This window comes from Cucurbita pepo, chromosome 1, assembly GCF_057944985.1.
Source record: "Cucurbita pepo subsp. pepo isolate OVF chromosome 1, ASM5794498v1, whole genome shotgun sequence".
Lineage (NCBI taxonomy): Eukaryota > Viridiplantae > Streptophyta > Magnoliopsida > Cucurbitales > Cucurbitaceae > Cucurbita > Cucurbita pepo.
Window position 1 is genome coordinate 9,458,342 of NC_141798.1, and position 16,756 is coordinate 9,475,097.

Sequence of the window (16,756 nt, forward strand, 5' to 3'; positions counted from 1 at the left end):
TGTGCCACAGGGTAGCTCACTTAGGCCACAGGGCCCAGGGGTGGTGGAGAGCTAACACCATGGTACCCCCTATAGTACATTTTGAGCCATTTTCATTCTACCAGGAGTAGACATGATTTTCGTGAGGTGTCATACGGTGTCGTGCATTGTCCGTCCAATGTCCGATTGACACCAAACTTGGCGAGCATTCATATTTTATATGGACGGACTTAACTCCCGAACCGCATGACCAAATTCCTTCCGAAACCTCGACTTTTGAGGTTAAGGCCCGGGGCCCTACCCGGCCCTTCGACAAGCCTATCTTGTCCTTCATGTCTATGTTGATGTCTCTGTTATGCTTGTGTCTCAACATGTCTTCAATACCCACTTTGCGTGGTGGTGTGTTGGATGATGCATCGTCCTCCTCGATCGCATCATGGCATTCTTCTACGTTGGCCCGCATATGGCCGAATGGGCGTCTCTTGAGGGACACCCCTTTGCTTGTCATGGCGTGAGGGTCACAACCTACTCTCTTCATAGTAAGGTTGTGACATTCTCCCCCACTTAACTTAGTCATCGTCCTCGATGACTTACTCGGGTCACAATCATGTTGCAGATTGTGACACCCAGCACGTGCGTGCACCCACCGTCGCCTCGATCATTCCCACCCCGCATGCGTTAAATACAATTTGTGCGCATGGCATGTCGGATGCGATCATACCAGCACTAATGCACCGGATCCCATCAGAACTCCGCACTTAAGCGTGCTTGGGCGAGAGTAGTACTAAGTTGGGTGACCACTTGGGAAGTCCTCGTGTTGCACCCCTTTTTTATATTTCTTTTGCTCGTTACTTCAATTTCTCCCCGTTCTTTTCTTCCTTTCTTTACAAATGGCAACCTCCCCCGCTCGCACGCTCACGCCCATCGCGTTTCTTCTCCCCGACGTGTCCGCGCGGGCCCCGCCGGCCGTTCCCAGCACGTGCTAGCACCCACCGTCGCCTCGATCATGCCCACCCCGCATGCGTTAAATGCAATTTGTGCGCATGGCATGTCGGGTGCGATCATACCAGCACTAATGCACCGGATCCCATCAGAACTCCGCAGTTAAGCGTGCTTGGGCGAGAGTAGTACTAAGTTGGGTGACCACTTGGGAAGTCCTCGTGTTGCACCCCTTTTTTATATTTCTTTTGCTCGTTACTTCAATTTCTCCCCGTTCTTTTCTTCCTTTCTTTACAAATGGCAACCTCCCCCCCTCGCACCCATCGCGTTTCTTCTCCCCGACGTGTCCGCGCGGGCCCCGCCGGCCGTTCCCAGCACGTGCGTGCACCCACCGTCGCCTCGATCATGCCCACCCCGCATGCGTTAAATGCAATTTGTGCGCATGGCATGTCGGGTGCGATCATACCAGCACTAATGCATCGGATCCCATCAGAACTCCGCAGTTAAGCGTGCTTGGGCGAGAGTAGTACTAAGTTGGGTGACCACTTGGGATGTCCTCGTGTTGCACCCCTTTTTTATATTTCTTTTGCTCGTTACTTCAATTTCTCCCCGTTCTTTTCTTCCTTTCTTTACAAATGGCAACCTCCCCCGCTCGCACGCTCACGCCCATCGCGTTTCTTCTCCCCGACGTGTCCGCGCGGGCCCCGTCGGCCATTCCCAGCACGTGCGTGCACCCACCGTCGCCTCGATCATGCCCACCCCGCATGCGTTAAATGCAATTTGTGCGCTTGGAATGTCGGGTGCGATCATACCAGCACTAATGCACCGGATCCCATCAGAACTCCGCAGTTAATAGTGCTTGGGCGAGAGTAGTATTAAGTTGGGTGACCACTTGGGAAGTCCTCGTGTTGCACCCCTTTTTTATATTTCTTTTGCTCGTTACTTCAATTTCTCCCCTTTCTTTTCTTCCTTTCTTTACAAATGGCAACCTCCCCCGCTCGCACGCTCACGCCCATCGCGTTTCTTCTCCCCGACGTGTCCGCGCGGGCCCCGCCGGCCGTTCCCAGCACGTGCGTGCACCCACCGTCGCCTCGATCATGCCCACCCCGCATGCGTTAAATGCAATTTGTGCGCATGGCATGTCGGGTGCGATCATACCAGCACCAATGCACCGGATCCCAACAGAACTCCGCAGTTAAGCGTGCTTGGTCGAGAGTAGTACTAAGTTGGGTGACCACTTGGGAAGTCCTCGTGTTGCACCCCTTTTTTATATTTCTTTTGCTCGTTACTTCAATTTCTCGCCGTTCTTTTCTTCCTTTCTTTACAAATGGCAACCTCCCCCGCTCGCACGCTCACGCCCATCGCGTTTCTTCTCCCCGACGTGTCCGCGCGGGCCCCGCCGGCCGTTCCCAGCACGTGCGTGCACCAACCGTCGCCTCGATCATGCCCACCCCGCATGCGTTAAATGCAATTTGTGCGCATGGCATGTCGGGTGCGATCATACCAGCACTAATGCACCGGATCCCATCAGAACTCCGCAGTTAAGCGTGCTTGGGCGAGAGTAGTACTAGGTTGGGTGACCACTTGGGAAGTCCTCGTGTTGCACCCCTTTTTTATATTTCTTTTGCTTGTTACTTCAATTTTTCCCCGTTCTTTTCTTCCTTTCTTTACAAATGGCAACCTCCCCCGCTCGCACGCTCACGCCCATCGCGTTTCTTCTCCCCGACGTGTCCGCGCGGGCCCCGCCGGCCGTTCCCAGCACGTGCGTGCACCCACCGTCGCCTCGATCATGCCCACCCCGCATGCGTTAAATACAATTTGTGCGCATGGCATGTCGGGTGCGATCATACCAGCACCAATGCACCGGATCCCAACAGAACTCCGCAGTTAAGCGTGCTTGGGCGAGAGTAGTACTAAGTTGGGTGACCACTTGGGAAGTTCTCGTGTTGCACCCCTTTTTTATATTTCTTTTGCTCGTTACTTCAATTTCTCGCCGTTCTTTTCTTCCTTTCTTTACAAATGGCAACCTCCCCCGCTCGCACGCTCACGCCCATCGCGTTTCTTCTCCCCGACGTGTCCGCGCGGGCCCCGCCGGCCGTTCCCAGCACGTGCGTGCACCAACCGTCGCCTCGATCATGCCCACCCCGCATGCGTTAAATGCAATTTGTGCGCATGGCATGTCGGGTGCGATCATACCAGCACTAATGCACCGGATCCCATCAGAACTCCGCAGTTAAGCGTGCTTGGGCGAGAGTAGTACTAGGTTGGGTGACCACTTGGGAAGTCCTCGTGTTGCACCCCTTTTTTATATTTCTTTTGCTTGTTACTTCAATTTTTCCCCGTTCTTTTCTTCCTTTCTTTACAAATGGCAACCTCCCCCGCTCGCACGCTCACGCCCATCGCGTTTCTTCTCCCCGACGTGTCCGCGCGGGCCCCGCCGGCCGTTCCCAGCACGTGCGTGCACCCACCGTCGCCTCGATCATGCCCACCCCGCATGCGTTATATGCAATTTGTGCGCTTGGAATGTCGGGTGCGATCATACCAGCACTAATGCACCGGATCCCATCAGAACTTCGCAGTGAAGCGTGCTTGGGCGAGAGTAGTACTAAGTTGGGTGACCACTTGGGAAGTCCTCGTGTTGCACCCCTTTTTTATATTTCTTTTGCTCGTTACTTCAATTTTTCCCCGTTCTTTTCTTCCTTTCTTTACAAATGGCAACCTCCCCCGCTCGCACGCTCACGCCCATCGCGTTCTTCTCCCCGACGTGTCCGCGCGGGCCCCGCCGGCCGTTCCCAGCACGTGCGTGCACCCACCGTCGCCTCGATCATGCCCACCCCGCATGCGTTATATGCAATTTGTGCGCTTGAAATGTCGGGTGCGATCATACCAGCACTAATGCACCGGATCCCATCAGAACTCCGCAGTGAAGCGTGCTTGGGCGAGAGTAGTACTAAGTTGGGTGACCACTTGGGAAGTCCTCGTGTTGCACCCCTTTTTTATATTTCTTTTGCTCGTTACTTCAATTTCTCCCCGTTCTTTTCTTCCTTTCTTTACAAATGGCAACCTCCCCCGCTCGCACGCTCACGCCCATCGCGTTTCTTCTCCCCGACGTGTCCGCGCGGGCCCCGCCGGCCGTTCCCAGCACGTGCGTGCACCCACCGTCACCTCGATCATGCCCACCCTGCATGCGTTAAATGCAATTTGTGCGCATGGCATGTCGGATGCGATCATACCAGCACTAATGCACCTGATCCCATCAGAACTGCGCAGTTAAGCGTGCTTGGGCGAGAGTAGTACTAAGTTGGGTGACCACTTGGGAAGTCCTCGTGTTGCACCCCTCCTTTATATTTCTTTTGCTCGTTTCTTCAATTTCTCCCCGTTCTTTTCTTCCTTTCTTTACAAATTTCAACCTCCCCCACTCGCACGCTCACGCCCATCGCGTTTCTTCTCCCCGACGTGAACGCGCGGGCCCCGCCGGCCGTTCCCAGCACGTGCGTGCACCCACCGTCGCCTCGATCATGCCCACCCCGCATGCGTTAAATGCAATTTGTGCGCATGGAATGTCGGGTGCGATCATACCAGCACTAATGCACCGGATCCCATCAGAACTCCGCAGTTAAGCGTGCTTGGGCGAGAGTAGTACTAGGTTGGGTGACCACTTGGGAAGTCCTCGTGTTGCACCCCTTTTTTATATTTCTTTTGCTTGTTACTTCAATTTTTCCCCGTTCTTTTCTTCCTTTCTTTACAAATGGCAACCTCCCCCGCTCGCACGCTCACGCCCATCGCGTTTCTTCTCCCCGACGTGTCCGCGCGGGCCCCGCCGGCCGTTCCCAGCACGTGCGTGCACCCACCGTCGCCTCGATCATGCCCACCCCGCATGCGTTAAATGCAATTTGTGCGCATGGAATGTCGGATGCGATCATACCAGCACTAATGCACTGGATCCAATCAGAACTCCGCAGTTAAGCGTGCTTGGGCGAGAGTAGTACTAAGTTGGGTGACCACTTGGGAAGTCCTCGTGTTGCACCACTTTTTTATATTTCTTTTGCTCGTTACTTCAATTTCTCCCCGTTCTTTTCTTCCTTTCTTTACAAATGGCAACATCCCCCGCTCGCACCTCACGCCCATCGCGTTTCTTCTCCCCGACGAGTCCGCGCGGGCCCCGCCGGCCGTTCCCAGCACGTGCATGCACCCACCGTCGCCTCGATCATGCCCACCCTGCATGCGTTAAATGCAATTTGTGCGCATGGCATGTCGGGTGCGATCATACCAGTACTAATGCACCGTATCCCATCAAAACTCCGCAGTTAAGCGTGCTCGGGGGAGAGTAGTACTAAGTTGGGTGACCACTTGGGAAGTCCTCGTGTTGCACCCCTTTTTTATATTTCTTTTGCTCGTTACTTCAATTTCTCCCCGTTCTTTTCTTCCTTTCTTTACAAATGGCCATCTCTCACGCTCACGACCATCGCGTTTCTTCTCCCCGACGTGTCCGCGCGGGCCCCGCCGGCCGTTCCCAGCACGTGCGTGCACCCACCGTCGCCTCGATCATGCCCACCCCGCATGTGTTAAATACAATTTGTGCGCATGGCATGTCGGGTGCGATCATACCAGCACTAATGCACCGTATTCCATCAGAACTCCGCAGTTAAGCGTGCTTGGGCGAGAGTAGTACTAAGTTGGGTGACCACTTGGGAAGTCCTCGTGTTGCACCCCTTTTTTATATTTCTTTTGCTCGTTACTTCAATTTCTCCCCGTTCTTTTCTTCCTTTCTTTACAAATGGCAACCTCCCCCGCTCGCACCTCACGCCCATCGCGTTTCTTCTCCCCGACGTGTCCGCGCGGGCCCCGCCGGCCGTTCCCAGCACGTGCGTGCACCCACCGTCGCCTCGATCATGCCCACCCCGCATGCTTTAAATGCAATTTGTGCGCATGGCATGTCGGGTGCGATCATACCAGCACTAATGCACCAGATCCCATCAGAACTCCGCAGTTAAGCGTGCTTGGGCGAGAGTAGTACTAAGTTGGGTGACCACTTGGGAAGTCCTCGTGTTGCACCCCTTTTTTATATTTCTTTTGCTCGTTACTTCAATTTCTCCCTGTTCTTTTCTTCCTTTCTTTACAAATGGCAACCTCCCCCGCTCACGCCCATCGCGTTTCTTCTCGCCGACGTGTCCGCGCGGGCCCCGCCGGCCGTTCCCTGCACGTGCTAGCACCCACCGTCGCCTCGATCATGCCCACCCCGCATGCGTTAAATGCAATTTGTGCGCATGGCATGTCGGGTGCGATCATACCAGCACTAATGCACCGGATCCCATCAGAACTCCGCAGTCAAGCGTGCTTGGGCGAGAGTAGTACTAAGTTGGGTGACCACTTGGGAAGTCCTCGTGTTGCACCCCTTTTTTATATTTCTTTTGCTCGTTACTTCAATTTCTCCCCGTTCTTTTCTTCCTTTCTTTACAAATGGCAACCTCCCCCGCTCGCACGCTCACGCCCATCGCGTTTCTTCTCCCCGACGTGTCCGCGCGGGCCCCGCCGGCCGTTCCCAGCACGTGCGTGCACCCACCGTCACCTCGATCATGCCCACCCTACATGCGTTAAATGCAATTTGTGCGCATGGCATGTCGGATGCGATCATACCAGCACTAATGCACCTGATCCCATCAGAACTGCGCAGTTAAGCGTGCTTGGGCGAGAGTAGTACTAAGTTGGGTGACCACTTGGGAAGTCCTCGTGTTGCACCCCTCTTTTATATTTCTTTTGCTCGTTTCTTCAATTTCTCCCCGTTCTTTTCTTCCTTTCTTTACAAATTTCAACCTCCCCCACTCGCACGCTCACGCCCATCGCGTTTCTTATCCCCGACGTGTCCGCGCGGGCCCCGCCGGCCGTTCCCAGTGTCACGATCCTACATTCTTGACCGTGCGGCGTCGTGACCGATACACGCTCACGACCAGCCTTAAGGGGAATTAAGCCCCATATATATTTTTCGCCCCGGCTTTGTGGCTTCGTCGGACCTTAGGCGAGGTTTGCCTTCGCCAATCGAACATCGCTTGTGCGGAATCCAAGCTTGTTCAACCACACACGCCTTCTGCGCGTGTATGTTCAATCGTCTGCGACACATCCGACTTGCCTCTACGCTAGGCCAACTCCTTCGGCTCGACCTTGCCTCTACTCGGGCCAAGGTCTCTCAATACAACGTCGCATCTCATCTTGCCATCTCGATCCCCATCGACGGGGTCCATATGTCTTGACGCCATCCCGAGTCTCGGGATGTCGTCGTCCATTATAACTCGTTCGGTCGTGCCATCGAGAATGGGTCCGCGTGTCGTTCATCTCATTGGGGCTTCCCGAACATCCATCCATCCGGGTTCTATCGAGGCATAGGCCCTCCCGTGCCCATGCCGAGTCATTTACGGATACCGTACCGGATAGCGGGTGCATGTAGCAACCTCCAACACGCGGGCTAGGGCGCAATACCGGCACACCCGTGCCGTCCGGTACTGTCCTTCAAAAACCCATTTCAAAGGAAGTCGCCCGAGACACTCGTCTCGGCACGCTCGCCCACACTGTGACACACGTATGTGCCACAGGGTAGCTCACTTAGGCCACAGGGCCCAGGGGTGGTGGAGAGCTAACACCATGGTACCCCCTATAGTACATTTTGAGCCATTTTCATTCTACCAGGAGTAGACATGATTTTCGTGAGGTGTCATACGGTGTCGTGCATTGTCCGTCCAATGTCCGATTGACACCAAACTTGGCGAGCATTCATATTTTATATGGACGGACTTAACTCCCGAACCGCATGACCAAATTCCTTCCGAAACCTCGACTTTTGAGGTTAAGGCCCGGGGCCCTACCCGGCCCTTCGACAAGCCTATCTTGTCCTTCATGTCTATGCTGATGTCTCTGTTATGCTTGTGTCTCAACATGTCTTCAATACCCACTTTGCGTGGTGGTGTGTTGGATGATGCATCGTCCTCCTCGATCGCATCATGGCATTCTTCTACGTTGGCCCGCATATGGCCGAATGGGCGTCACTTGAGGGACACCCCTTTGCTTGTCATGGCGTGAGGGTCACAACCTACTCTCTTCATAGTAAGGTTGTGACATTCTCCCCCACTTAACTTAGTCATCGTCCTCGATGACTTACTCGGGTCACAATCATGTTGCAGATTGTGACACCCAGCACGTGCGTGCACCCACCGTCGCCTCGATCATTCCCACCCCGCATGCGTTAAATACAATTTGTGCGCATGGCATGTCGGATGCGATCATACCAGCACTAATGCACCGGATCCCATCAGAACTCCGCAGTTAAGCGTGCTTGGGCGAGAGTAGTACTAAGTTGGGTGACCACTTGGGAAGTCCTCGTGTTGCACCCCTTTTTTATATTTCTTTTGCTCGTTACTTCAATTTCTCCCCGTTCTTTTCTTCCTTTCTTTACAAATGGCAACCTCCCCCGCTCGCACGCTCACGCCCATCGCGTTTCTTCTCCCCGACGTGTTCGCGCGGGCCCCGCCGGCCGTTCCCAGCATGTGCGTGCACCCACCGTCGCCTCGATCATGCCCACCCCGCATGCGTTAAATGCAATTTGTGCGCATGGCATGTCGGGTGCGATCATACCAGCACTAATGCACCGGATCCCATCAGAACTCCGCAGTGAAGCGTGCTTGGGCGAGAGTAGTACTAAGTTGGGTGACCACTTGGGAAGTCCTCGTGTTGCACCCCTTTTTTATATTTCTTTTGCTCGTTACTTCAATTTCTCCCCGTTCTTTTCTTCCTTTCTTTACAAATGGCAACCTCCCCCGCTCGCACGCTCAAGCCCATCGCGTTTCTTCTCCCCGTCGTGTCCGCGCGGGACCCGCCGGCCGTTCCCAGCACGTGCGTGCACCAACCGTCGCCTCGATCATGCCCACCCCGCATGCGTTAAATGCAATTTGTGCGCATGGCATGTCGGGTGCGATCATACCAGCACTAATGCACCGGATCTCATCAGAACTCAGCAGTCAAGCGTGCTTGGGCGAGAGTAGTACTAAGTTGGGTGACCACTTGGGAAGTCCTCGTGTTGCACCACTTTTTTATATTTCTTTTGCTCGTTACTTCAATTTCTCCCCGTTCTTTTCTTCCTTTCTTTACAAATGGCAACCTCCCCCGCTCGCACGCTCACGCCCATCGCGTTTCTTCTCCCCGTCGTGTCCGTGCGGGCCCCGCCGGCCGTTCCCAGCACGTGCGTGCACCCACCGTCGCCTCGATCATGCCCACCCCGCATGCGTTAAATGCAATTTGTGCCTATGGCATGTCGGGTGCGATCATACCAGCACTAATGCACCGGATCCCATCAGAACTCCGCAGTGAAGCGTGCTTGGGCGAGAGTAGTACTAAGTTTGGTGATCACTTGGGAAGTCCTCGTGTTGCACCCCTTTTTTATATTTCTTTTGCTCGTTACTTCAATTTCTCCCCGTTCTTTTGCTCGTTACTTCAATTTCTCCCCGTTCTTTTCTTCCTTTCTTTACGAATGGCAACCTCCCCCGCTCGCACGCTCACGCCCATCGCGTTTCTTCTCCGCGACGTGTCCGCGCGGGCCCCGCCGGCCGTTCCCAGCACGTGCGTGCACCCACCGTCGCCTCGATCATGCCCACCCCGCATGCGTTAAATGCAATTTGTGCGCATGCATGTCGGGTGCGATCATACCAGCACTAATGCACCGGATCCCATCAGAACTCCGCACTAAAGCGTGCTTGGGCGAGAGTAGTACTAAGTTGGGTGACCACTTGGGAAGTCCTCGTGTTGCACCCCTTTTTTATATTTCTTTTGCTCGTTACTTCAATTTCAACCCGTTCTTTTCTTCCTTTCTTTACAAATGGCAACCTCCCCCGCTCGCACGCTCACGCCCATCGCGTTTCTTCTCCCCGACGTGTCCGCGCGGGCCCCGCCGGCCGTTCCCAGCACGTGCGTGCACCCACCGTCGCCTCGATCATGCCCACCCTGCATGCGTTAAATGCAATTTGTGCGCATGGCATGTCGGGTGCGATCATACCAGCACTAATGCACCGGATCCCATCAGAACTCCGCAGTTAAGCGTGCTTGGGCGAGAGTAGTACTAAGTTGGGTGACCACTTGGGAAGTTCTCGTGTTGCACCCCTTTTTTATATTTCTTTTGCTCGTTACTTCAATTTCTCCCCGTTCTTTTCTTCTTTTCTTTACAAATGGCAACCTCCCCCGCTCGCACGCTCACGCCCATCGCGTTTCTTCTCTCCGACGTGTCCGCGCGGGCCCCGCCGGCCGTTCCCAGCACGTGCGTGCACCCACCGTCGCCTCGATCATGCCCACCCCGCATGCGTTAAATGCAATTTGTGCGCATGGCATGTCTGGTGCGATCATACCAGCACTAATGCACCGGATCCCATCAGAACTCAGCAGTTAAGCGTGCTTGGGTAGTACTAAGTTGGGTGACCACTTGGGAAGTCCTCGTGTTGCACCCCTTTTTTATATTTCTTTTGCTCGTTACTTCAATTTCTCCCCGTTCTTTTCTTCCTTTCTTTACAAATGGCAAACTCCCCCGCCCGCACGCTCACGCCCATCGCGTTTCTTCTACCCGACGTGTCCGCGCGGGCCCCGCCGGCCGTTCCCATCACGTGCGTGCACCCACCGTCGCCTCGATCATGCCCACCCCGCATGCGTTAAATGCAATTTGTGCGCATGGCATGTCGGGTGCGATCATACCAGCACTAATGCACCGGATCCCATCAGAACTCCGCAGTTAAGCGTGCTTGGGCGAGAGTAGTACTAAGTTGGGTGACCACTTGGGAAGTCCTCGTGTTGCACCCCTTTTTTATATTTCTTTTGCTCGTTACTTCAATTTCTCCCCGTTCTTTTCTTCCTTTCTTTACAAATGGCAACCTCCCCCGCTCGCACGCTCACGCCCATCGCGTTTCTTCTCCCCGACGTGTCCGCGCGGGCCCCGCCGGCCGTTCGCAGCATGTGCGTGCACCCACCGTCGCCTCGATCATGCCCACCCCGCATGCGTTAAATGCAATTTGTGCGCATGGCATGTCGGGTGCGATCATACTAGCACTAATGCACCGGATCCCATCAGAACTCCGCAGTTAAGCGTGCTTGGGCGAGAGTAGTACTAAGTTGGGTGACCACTTGTGAAGTCCTCGTGTTTCACCCTTTTTTTATATTTCTTTTGCTCGTTTCTTCAATTTCTCCCCGTTCTTTTCTTCCTTTCTTTACAAATGGCAACCTCCCCCGCTCGCACGCTCACGCCCATCGCGTTTCTTCTCCCCGACGTGTCCGCGCGGGCCCCGCCGGCCGTTCCCAGCATGTGCGTGCACCCACCGTCGCCTCGATCATGCCCACCCCGCATGCGTTAAATGCAATTTGTGCGCATGGCATGTCGGGTGTGATCATACCAGCACTAATGCACCGGATCCCATCAGAACTCCGCAGTTAAGCGTGCTTGGGCGAGAGTAGTACTAAGTTGGGTGACCACTTGTGAAGTCCTCGTGTTTCACCCTTTTTTTATATTTCTTTTGCTCGTTTCTTCAATTTCTCCCCGTTCTTTTCTTCCTTTCTTTACAAATGGCAACCTCCCCCGCTCGCACGCTCACGCCCATCGCGTTTCTTCTCCCCGACGTGTCCGCGCGGGCCCCGCCGGCCGTTCCCAGCATGTGCGTGCACCCACCGTCGCCTCGATCATGCCCACCCCGCATGCGTTAAATGCAATTTGTGCGCATGGCATGTCGGGTGCGATCATACCAGCACTAATGCATCGGATCCCATCAGAACTCCGCAGTTAAGCGTGCTTGGGCGAGAGTAGTACTAAGTTGGGTGACCACTTGGGAAGTCTTCGTGTTGCACCCCTTTTTTATATTTCTTTTGCTCGTTACTTCAATTTCTCCCCGTTCTTTTCTTCCTTTCTTTACAAATGGCAACCTCCCCCGCTCGCACGCTCACGCCCATCGCGTTTCTTCTCCCCGACGTGTCCGCGCGGGCCCCGCCGGCCGTTCCCAGCACGTGCGTGCACCCACCGTCGCTTCGATCATGCCCACCCCGCATGCGTTAAATGCAATTTGTGCGCATGGCATGTCGGGTGCGATCATACCAGCACTAATGCACCGGATCCCATCAGAACTCCACAGTTAAGCGTGCTTGGGCGAGAGTAGTACTAAGTTGGGTGACTACTTGGGAAGTCCTTGTGTTGCACCCCTTTTTTATATTTCTTTTGCTCGTTACTTCAATTTCTCCCCGTTCTTTTGCTCGTTACTTCAATTTCTCCCCGTTCTTTTATTCCTTTCTTTACAAATGGCAACCTCCCCTGCTCGCACGCTCACGCCCATCGCGTTTCTTCTCCCCGACGTGTCCGCGCAGGCCCCGCCGGCCGTTCCCAGCACGTGCGTGCACCCACCGTCGCCTCGATCATGCCCACCCTTCATGCGTTAAATGCAATTTGTGCGCATGGCATGTCGGGTGCGATCATACCAGCACTAATGCACCGGATCCCATCAGAACTCCTTAGTCAAGCGTGCTTGGGCGAGAGTAGTACTAAGTTGGGTGACCACTTGGGAAGTCCTCGTGTTGCACCCCTTTTTTATATTTCTTTTGCTCGTTACTTCAATTTCTCCCTGTACTTTTCTTCCTTTCTTTACAAATGGCAACCTCCCCCGCTCGCACGCTCACGTCCATCGCGTATCTTATCCCCGACGTGTCCGCGCGGGCCCCGCCGGCCGTTCCCAGCACGTGCGTGCACCCACCGTCGCCTCGATCATGCCCACCCCGCATGCGTGAAATGCAATTTGTGCGCATGGCATGTCGGGTGCGATCATACCAGCACTAATGCACCGGATCCCATCAGAACTCCGCAGTTAAGCGTGCTTGGGCGTGAGTAGTACTAAGTTGGGTGACCACTTGGGAAGTTCTCGTGTTGCACCCTTTTTTATATTTCTTTTGCTCGTTACTTCAATTTCTCCCCGTTCTTTTCTTCCTTTCTTTACAAATGGCAACCTCCCCCGCTCGCACGCTCACGCCCATCGCGTTTCTTCTCCCCGACGTGTCCGCGCGGGCCCCGCCGGCCGTTCCCAGCACGTGCGTGCACCCACCGTCGCCTCGATCATGCCCACCCCGCATGCGTGAAATGCAATTTGTGCGCATGGCATGTCGGGTGCGATCATACCAGCACTAATGCACCGGATCCCATCAGAACTCCGCAGTTAAGCGTGCTTGGGCGAGAGTAGTACTAAGTTGGGTGACCAATTGGGAAGTCCTCGTGTTGCACCCTTTTTTATATTTCTTTTGCTCGTTACTTCAATTTCTCCCCGTTCTTTTCTTCCTTTCTTTACAAATGGCAACCTCCCCCGCTCACACGCTCACGCCCATCGCGTTTCTTCTCCCCGACGTGTCCACGCGGGCCCCGCCGGCCGTTCCCAGCACGTGCGTGCACCCACCGTCGCCTCGATCATGCCCACCCCGCATGCGTTAAATGCAATTTGTGTGCATGGCATGTCAGGTGCGATCATACCAGCACTAATGCACCGGATCCCATCAGAACTCCGCAGTCAAGCGTGCTTGGGCGAGAGTAGTACTAAGTTGGGTGACCACTTGGGAAGTCCTCGTGTTGCACCCCTTTTTTATATTTCTTTTGCTCGTTACTTCAATTTCTCCCCGTTCTTTTCTTCCTTTCTTTACAAATGGCAACCTCCCCCGCTCACGCCCATCGCGTTTCTTCTCCCCGACGTGTCTGCGCGGGCCCCGCCGGCCGTTCCCAGCACGTGCGTGCACCCACCGTCGCCTTGATCATGCCCACCCCGCATGCGTTAAATGCAATTTGTGCGCATGGCATGTCGGGTTCGTTCATACCAGCACTAATGCACCGGATCCCATCAGAACTCCGCAGTTAAGCGTTCTTGGGCGGGAGTAGTACTAAGTTGGGTGACCACTTGGGAAGTCCTCGTGTTGCACCCCTTTTTTATATTTCTTTTGCTCGTTACTTCAATTTCTCCCCGTTCTTTTCTTCCTTTCTTTACAAATGGCAACCTCCCCCGCTCGCATGCGTTAAATGCAATTTGTGCGCATGGCATGTCGGGTGCGATCATACCAGCACTAATGCACCGGATCCCATCAGAACTCCGCAGTCAAGCGTGCTTGGGCGAGAGTAGTACTAAGTTGGGTGACCACTTGGGAAGTCCTCGTGTTGCACCCCTTTTTTATATTTCTTTTGCTCGTTACTTCAATTTCTCCCCGTTCTTTTCTTCCTTTCTTTACAAATGGCAACCTCCCCCGCTCGCACGCTCACGCCCATCGCGTTTCTTCTCCCCGACGTGTCCGCGCGGGCCCCGCCGGCCGTTCCCAGCACGTGCGTGCACCCATCCTCGCCTCGATCATGCCCACCCCGCATGCGTTAAATGCAATTTGTGCGCATGGCATGTCGGGTGCGATCATACCAGCACTAATGCACCGGATCCCATCAGAACTCCGCAGTCAAGCGTGCTTGGGCGAGAGTAGTACTAAGTTGGGTGACCACTTGGGAAGTCCTCGTGTTGCACCCCTTTTTTATATTTCTTTTGCTCGTTACTTCAATTTCTCCCCGTTCTTTTCTTCCTTTCTTTACAAATGGCAACCTCCCCCGCTCACGCCCATCGCGTTTCTTCTCCCCGACGTGTCTGCGCGGGCCCCGCCGGCCGTTCCCAGCACGTGCGTGCACCCACCGTCGCCTTGATCATGCCCACCCCGCATGCGTTAAATGCAATTTGTGCGCATGGCATGTCGGGTTCGTTCATACCAGCACTAATGCACCGGATCCCATCAGAACTCCGCAGTTAAGCGTTCTTGGGCGGGAGTAGTACTAAGTTGGGTGACCACTTGGGAAGTCCTCGTGTTGCACCCCTTTTTTATATTTCTTTTGCTCGTTACTTCAATTTCTCCCCGTTCTTTTCTTCCTTTCTTTACAAATGGCAACCTCCCCCGCTCGCATGCGTTAAATGCAATTTGTGCGCATGGCATGTCGGGTGCGATCATACCAGCACTAATGCACCGGATCCCATCAGAACTCCGCAGTCAAGCGTGCTTGGGCGAGAGTAGTACTAAGTTGGGTGACCACTTGGGAAGTCCTCGTGTTGCACCCCTTTTTTATATTTCTTTTGCTCGTTACTTCAATTTCTCCCCGTTCTTTTCTTCCTTTCTTTACAAATGGCAACCTCCCCCGCTCGCATGCGTTAAATGCAATTTGTGCGCATGGCATGTCGGGTGCGATCATACCAGCACTAATGCACCGGATCCCATCAGAACTCCGCAGTCAAGCGTGCTTGGGCGAGAGTAGTACTAAGTTGGGTGACCACTTGGGAAGTCCTCGTGTTGCACCCCTTTTTTATATTTCTTTTGCTCGTTACTTCAATTTCTTCCCGTTCTTTTCTTCCTTTCTTTACAAATGGCAACCTCCCCCGCTCGCACGCTCACGCCCATCGCGTTTCTTCTCCCCGACGTGTCCGCGCGGGCCCCGCCGGCCGTTCCCAGCACGTGCGTGCACCCACCCTCGCCTCGATCATGCCCACCCCGCATGCGTTAAATGCAATTTGTGCGCATGGCATGTCGGGTGCGATCATACCAGCACTAATGCACCGGATCCCATCAGAACTCCGCAGTGTAGCGTGCTTGGGCGAGAGTAGTACTAAGTTGGGTGACCACTTGGGAAGTCCTCGTGTTGCACCCCTTTCTTTTGCTCGTTACTTCAATTTCTCCCCGTTCTTATCTTCCTTTCTTTACAAATGGCAACCTCCCCCGCTCGCACGCTCACGCCCATCGCGTTTCTTCTCCCCGACGTGTCCGCGCGGGCCCCACCGGCCGTTCCCAGCACGTGCGTGCACCCATCGTCGCCTCGATCATGCCCACCCCGCATGCGTTAAATGCAATTTGTGCGCATGGCATGTCGGGTGCGATCATACCAGCACTAATGCACCGGATCCCATCAGAACTCCGCAGTGTAGCGTGCTTGGGCGAGAGTAGTACTAAGTTGGGTGACCACTTGGGAAGTCCTCGTGTTGCACCCCTTTTTTATATTTCTTTTGCTCGTTACTTCAATTTCTCCCCGTTCTTTTCTTCCTTTCTTTACAAATGGCAACCTCCCCCGCTCGCACGCTCACGCCCATCGCGTTTCTTCTCCCCGACGTGTCCGCGCGGGCCCTGCCGGCCGTTCCCTGCACGTGCGTGCACCCACCCTCGCCTCGATCATGCCCACCCCGCATGCGTTAAATGCAATTCGTGCGCATGGCATGTCGGGTGCGATCATACCAGCACTAATGCACCGGATCCCATCAGAACTCCGCAGTGTAGCGTGCTTGGGCGAGAGTAGTACTAAGTTGGGTGACCACTTGGGAAGTCCTCGTGTTGCACCCCTTTTTTATATTTCTTTTGCTCGTTACTTCAATTTCTCCCCGTTCTTTTCTTCCTTTCTTTACAAATGGCAACCTCCCCCGCTCGCACGCTCACGCCCATCGCGTTTCTTCTCCCCGACGTGTCCGCGCGGGCCCTGCCGGCCGTTCCCTGCACGTGCGTGCACCCACCCTCGCCTCGATCATGCCCACCCCGCATGCGTTAAATGCAATTCGTGCGCATGGCATGTCGGGTGCGATCATACCAGCACTAATGCACCGGATCCCATCAGAACTCTGCAGTGTAGCGTGCTTGGGCGAGAGTAGTACTAAGTTGGGTGACCACATGGGAAGTCCTCGTGTTGCACCCCTTTTTTATATTTCTTTTGCTCGTTACTTCAATTTCTCCCCGTTCTTTTCTTCCTTTCTTTACAAATGGCAACCTCCCCCGCTCGCACGCTCACGCCCATCGC

The 16,756-nt window shown here is 54.5% G+C and overlaps 36 non-coding genes and 8 pseudogenes across 36 annotated transcripts; all 44 read left to right on the top strand.

The window, feature by feature from the left end:
* The first annotated feature begins 686 nt into the window (after positions 1–686).
* Positions 687–805, top strand: LOC147793896 (5S ribosomal RNA). Its single transcript, XR_015413471.1, has one exon. It is a non-coding gene; the product is annotated as a 5S ribosomal RNA (ribosomal RNA).
* Positions 806–1,032: 227 nt separating this feature from the next.
* LOC147793897 (5S ribosomal RNA) lies at positions 1,033–1,151 on the top strand. Its single transcript, XR_015414212.1, has one exon. It is a non-coding gene; the product is annotated as a 5S ribosomal RNA (ribosomal RNA).
* Positions 1,152–1,370: 219 nt separating this feature from the next.
* On the top strand, positions 1,371–1,489 carry LOC147793898 (5S ribosomal RNA). Its single transcript, XR_015413475.1, has one exon. It is a non-coding gene; the product is annotated as a 5S ribosomal RNA (ribosomal RNA).
* Positions 1,490–1,716: 227 nt separating this feature from the next.
* Positions 1,717–1,835, top strand: LOC147793899 (5S ribosomal RNA). Its single transcript, XR_015413361.1, has one exon. It is a non-coding gene; the product is annotated as a 5S ribosomal RNA (ribosomal RNA).
* A 227-nt stretch (positions 1,836–2,062) lies between these two features.
* On the top strand, positions 2,063–2,181 carry LOC147793900 (5S ribosomal RNA). The gene has a single exon (XR_015413558.1). It is a non-coding gene; the product is annotated as a 5S ribosomal RNA (ribosomal RNA).
* A 227-nt stretch (positions 2,182–2,408) lies between these two features.
* Positions 2,409–2,527, top strand: LOC147793901 (5S ribosomal RNA). Its single transcript, XR_015413813.1, has one exon. It is a non-coding gene; the product is annotated as a 5S ribosomal RNA (ribosomal RNA).
* A 227-nt stretch (positions 2,528–2,754) lies between these two features.
* On the top strand, positions 2,755–2,873 carry LOC147793902 (5S ribosomal RNA). Its single transcript, XR_015413389.1, has one exon. It is a non-coding gene; the product is annotated as a 5S ribosomal RNA (ribosomal RNA).
* Positions 2,874–3,100: 227 nt separating this feature from the next.
* On the top strand, positions 3,101–3,219 carry LOC147793903 (5S ribosomal RNA). Its single transcript, XR_015413838.1, has one exon. It is a non-coding gene; the product is annotated as a 5S ribosomal RNA (ribosomal RNA).
* Positions 3,220–3,446: 227 nt separating this feature from the next.
* Positions 3,447–3,565, top strand: LOC147793904 (5S ribosomal RNA). The gene has a single exon (XR_015413369.1). It is a non-coding gene; the product is annotated as a 5S ribosomal RNA (ribosomal RNA).
* Positions 3,566–3,791: 226 nt separating this feature from the next.
* LOC147793905 (5S ribosomal RNA) lies at positions 3,792–3,910 on the top strand. Its single transcript, XR_015413123.1, has one exon. It is a non-coding gene; the product is annotated as a 5S ribosomal RNA (ribosomal RNA).
* Positions 3,911–4,137: 227 nt separating this feature from the next.
* Positions 4,138–4,256, top strand: LOC147793906 (5S ribosomal RNA; annotated as a pseudogene).
* A 227-nt stretch (positions 4,257–4,483) lies between these two features.
* Positions 4,484–4,602, top strand: LOC147793907 (5S ribosomal RNA). The gene has a single exon (XR_015413869.1). It is a non-coding gene; the product is annotated as a 5S ribosomal RNA (ribosomal RNA).
* A 227-nt stretch (positions 4,603–4,829) lies between these two features.
* LOC147793908 (5S ribosomal RNA) lies at positions 4,830–4,948 on the top strand (annotated as a pseudogene).
* Positions 4,949–5,174: 226 nt separating this feature from the next.
* LOC147793909 (5S ribosomal RNA) lies at positions 5,175–5,293 on the top strand (annotated as a pseudogene).
* A 219-nt stretch (positions 5,294–5,512) lies between these two features.
* LOC147793910 (5S ribosomal RNA) lies at positions 5,513–5,631 on the top strand. Its single transcript, XR_015413542.1, has one exon. It is a non-coding gene; the product is annotated as a 5S ribosomal RNA (ribosomal RNA).
* A 226-nt stretch (positions 5,632–5,857) lies between these two features.
* On the top strand, positions 5,858–5,976 carry LOC147793911 (5S ribosomal RNA). Its single transcript, XR_015413319.1, has one exon. It is a non-coding gene; the product is annotated as a 5S ribosomal RNA (ribosomal RNA).
* A 219-nt stretch (positions 5,977–6,195) lies between these two features.
* On the top strand, positions 6,196–6,314 carry LOC147793912 (5S ribosomal RNA). The gene has a single exon (XR_015413150.1). It is a non-coding gene; the product is annotated as a 5S ribosomal RNA (ribosomal RNA).
* A 227-nt stretch (positions 6,315–6,541) lies between these two features.
* On the top strand, positions 6,542–6,660 carry LOC147793913 (5S ribosomal RNA; annotated as a pseudogene).
* Positions 6,661–8,181: 1,521 nt separating this feature from the next.
* LOC147793914 (5S ribosomal RNA) lies at positions 8,182–8,300 on the top strand. Its single transcript, XR_015413267.1, has one exon. It is a non-coding gene; the product is annotated as a 5S ribosomal RNA (ribosomal RNA).
* A 227-nt stretch (positions 8,301–8,527) lies between these two features.
* Positions 8,528–8,646, top strand: LOC147793915 (5S ribosomal RNA). Its single transcript, XR_015413124.1, has one exon. It is a non-coding gene; the product is annotated as a 5S ribosomal RNA (ribosomal RNA).
* Positions 8,647–8,873: 227 nt separating this feature from the next.
* LOC147793916 (5S ribosomal RNA) lies at positions 8,874–8,992 on the top strand (annotated as a pseudogene).
* A 227-nt stretch (positions 8,993–9,219) lies between these two features.
* On the top strand, positions 9,220–9,338 carry LOC147793917 (5S ribosomal RNA). Its single transcript, XR_015413557.1, has one exon. It is a non-coding gene; the product is annotated as a 5S ribosomal RNA (ribosomal RNA).
* Positions 9,339–9,595: 257 nt separating this feature from the next.
* On the top strand, positions 9,596–9,714 carry LOC147793918 (5S ribosomal RNA). Its single transcript, XR_015413455.1, has one exon. It is a non-coding gene; the product is annotated as a 5S ribosomal RNA (ribosomal RNA).
* Positions 9,715–9,941: 227 nt separating this feature from the next.
* Positions 9,942–10,060, top strand: LOC147793919 (5S ribosomal RNA). The gene has a single exon (XR_015413756.1). It is a non-coding gene; the product is annotated as a 5S ribosomal RNA (ribosomal RNA).
* A 227-nt stretch (positions 10,061–10,287) lies between these two features.
* Positions 10,288–10,400, top strand: LOC147793920 (5S ribosomal RNA; annotated as a pseudogene).
* Positions 10,401–10,627: 227 nt separating this feature from the next.
* Positions 10,628–10,746, top strand: LOC147793921 (5S ribosomal RNA). The gene has a single exon (XR_015414223.1). It is a non-coding gene; the product is annotated as a 5S ribosomal RNA (ribosomal RNA).
* A 227-nt stretch (positions 10,747–10,973) lies between these two features.
* LOC147793922 (5S ribosomal RNA) lies at positions 10,974–11,092 on the top strand. The gene has a single exon (XR_015413555.1). It is a non-coding gene; the product is annotated as a 5S ribosomal RNA (ribosomal RNA).
* Positions 11,093–11,319: 227 nt separating this feature from the next.
* On the top strand, positions 11,320–11,438 carry LOC147793923 (5S ribosomal RNA). Its single transcript, XR_015413456.1, has one exon. It is a non-coding gene; the product is annotated as a 5S ribosomal RNA (ribosomal RNA).
* Positions 11,439–11,665: 227 nt separating this feature from the next.
* On the top strand, positions 11,666–11,784 carry LOC147793924 (5S ribosomal RNA). Its single transcript, XR_015413392.1, has one exon. It is a non-coding gene; the product is annotated as a 5S ribosomal RNA (ribosomal RNA).
* Positions 11,785–12,011: 227 nt separating this feature from the next.
* On the top strand, positions 12,012–12,130 carry LOC147793925 (5S ribosomal RNA). The gene has a single exon (XR_015413484.1). It is a non-coding gene; the product is annotated as a 5S ribosomal RNA (ribosomal RNA).
* A 258-nt stretch (positions 12,131–12,388) lies between these two features.
* LOC147793926 (5S ribosomal RNA) lies at positions 12,389–12,507 on the top strand. The gene has a single exon (XR_015413461.1). It is a non-coding gene; the product is annotated as a 5S ribosomal RNA (ribosomal RNA).
* A 227-nt stretch (positions 12,508–12,734) lies between these two features.
* On the top strand, positions 12,735–12,853 carry LOC147793927 (5S ribosomal RNA). The gene has a single exon (XR_015413783.1). It is a non-coding gene; the product is annotated as a 5S ribosomal RNA (ribosomal RNA).
* A 226-nt stretch (positions 12,854–13,079) lies between these two features.
* On the top strand, positions 13,080–13,198 carry LOC147793928 (5S ribosomal RNA). Its single transcript, XR_015413185.1, has one exon. It is a non-coding gene; the product is annotated as a 5S ribosomal RNA (ribosomal RNA).
* A 226-nt stretch (positions 13,199–13,424) lies between these two features.
* On the top strand, positions 13,425–13,543 carry LOC147793929 (5S ribosomal RNA). Its single transcript, XR_015413378.1, has one exon. It is a non-coding gene; the product is annotated as a 5S ribosomal RNA (ribosomal RNA).
* Positions 13,544–13,762: 219 nt separating this feature from the next.
* LOC147793930 (5S ribosomal RNA) lies at positions 13,763–13,881 on the top strand (annotated as a pseudogene).
* A 119-nt stretch (positions 13,882–14,000) lies between these two features.
* On the top strand, positions 14,001–14,119 carry LOC147793931 (5S ribosomal RNA). Its single transcript, XR_015413151.1, has one exon. It is a non-coding gene; the product is annotated as a 5S ribosomal RNA (ribosomal RNA).
* Positions 14,120–14,346: 227 nt separating this feature from the next.
* On the top strand, positions 14,347–14,465 carry LOC147793932 (5S ribosomal RNA). Its single transcript, XR_015413152.1, has one exon. It is a non-coding gene; the product is annotated as a 5S ribosomal RNA (ribosomal RNA).
* A 219-nt stretch (positions 14,466–14,684) lies between these two features.
* On the top strand, positions 14,685–14,803 carry LOC147793933 (5S ribosomal RNA; annotated as a pseudogene).
* A 119-nt stretch (positions 14,804–14,922) lies between these two features.
* LOC147793934 (5S ribosomal RNA) lies at positions 14,923–15,041 on the top strand. The gene has a single exon (XR_015413154.1). It is a non-coding gene; the product is annotated as a 5S ribosomal RNA (ribosomal RNA).
* Positions 15,042–15,160: 119 nt separating this feature from the next.
* On the top strand, positions 15,161–15,279 carry LOC147793935 (5S ribosomal RNA). The gene has a single exon (XR_015413155.1). It is a non-coding gene; the product is annotated as a 5S ribosomal RNA (ribosomal RNA).
* A 227-nt stretch (positions 15,280–15,506) lies between these two features.
* Positions 15,507–15,625, top strand: LOC147793936 (5S ribosomal RNA). The gene has a single exon (XR_015413427.1). It is a non-coding gene; the product is annotated as a 5S ribosomal RNA (ribosomal RNA).
* Positions 15,626–15,843: 218 nt separating this feature from the next.
* On the top strand, positions 15,844–15,962 carry LOC147793937 (5S ribosomal RNA). The gene has a single exon (XR_015413428.1). It is a non-coding gene; the product is annotated as a 5S ribosomal RNA (ribosomal RNA).
* Positions 15,963–16,189: 227 nt separating this feature from the next.
* Positions 16,190–16,308, top strand: LOC147793938 (5S ribosomal RNA). Its single transcript, XR_015413429.1, has one exon. It is a non-coding gene; the product is annotated as a 5S ribosomal RNA (ribosomal RNA).
* Positions 16,309–16,535: 227 nt separating this feature from the next.
* On the top strand, positions 16,536–16,654 carry LOC147793939 (5S ribosomal RNA). The gene has a single exon (XR_015413493.1). It is a non-coding gene; the product is annotated as a 5S ribosomal RNA (ribosomal RNA).
* Positions 16,655–16,756: the final 102 nt, after the last annotated feature.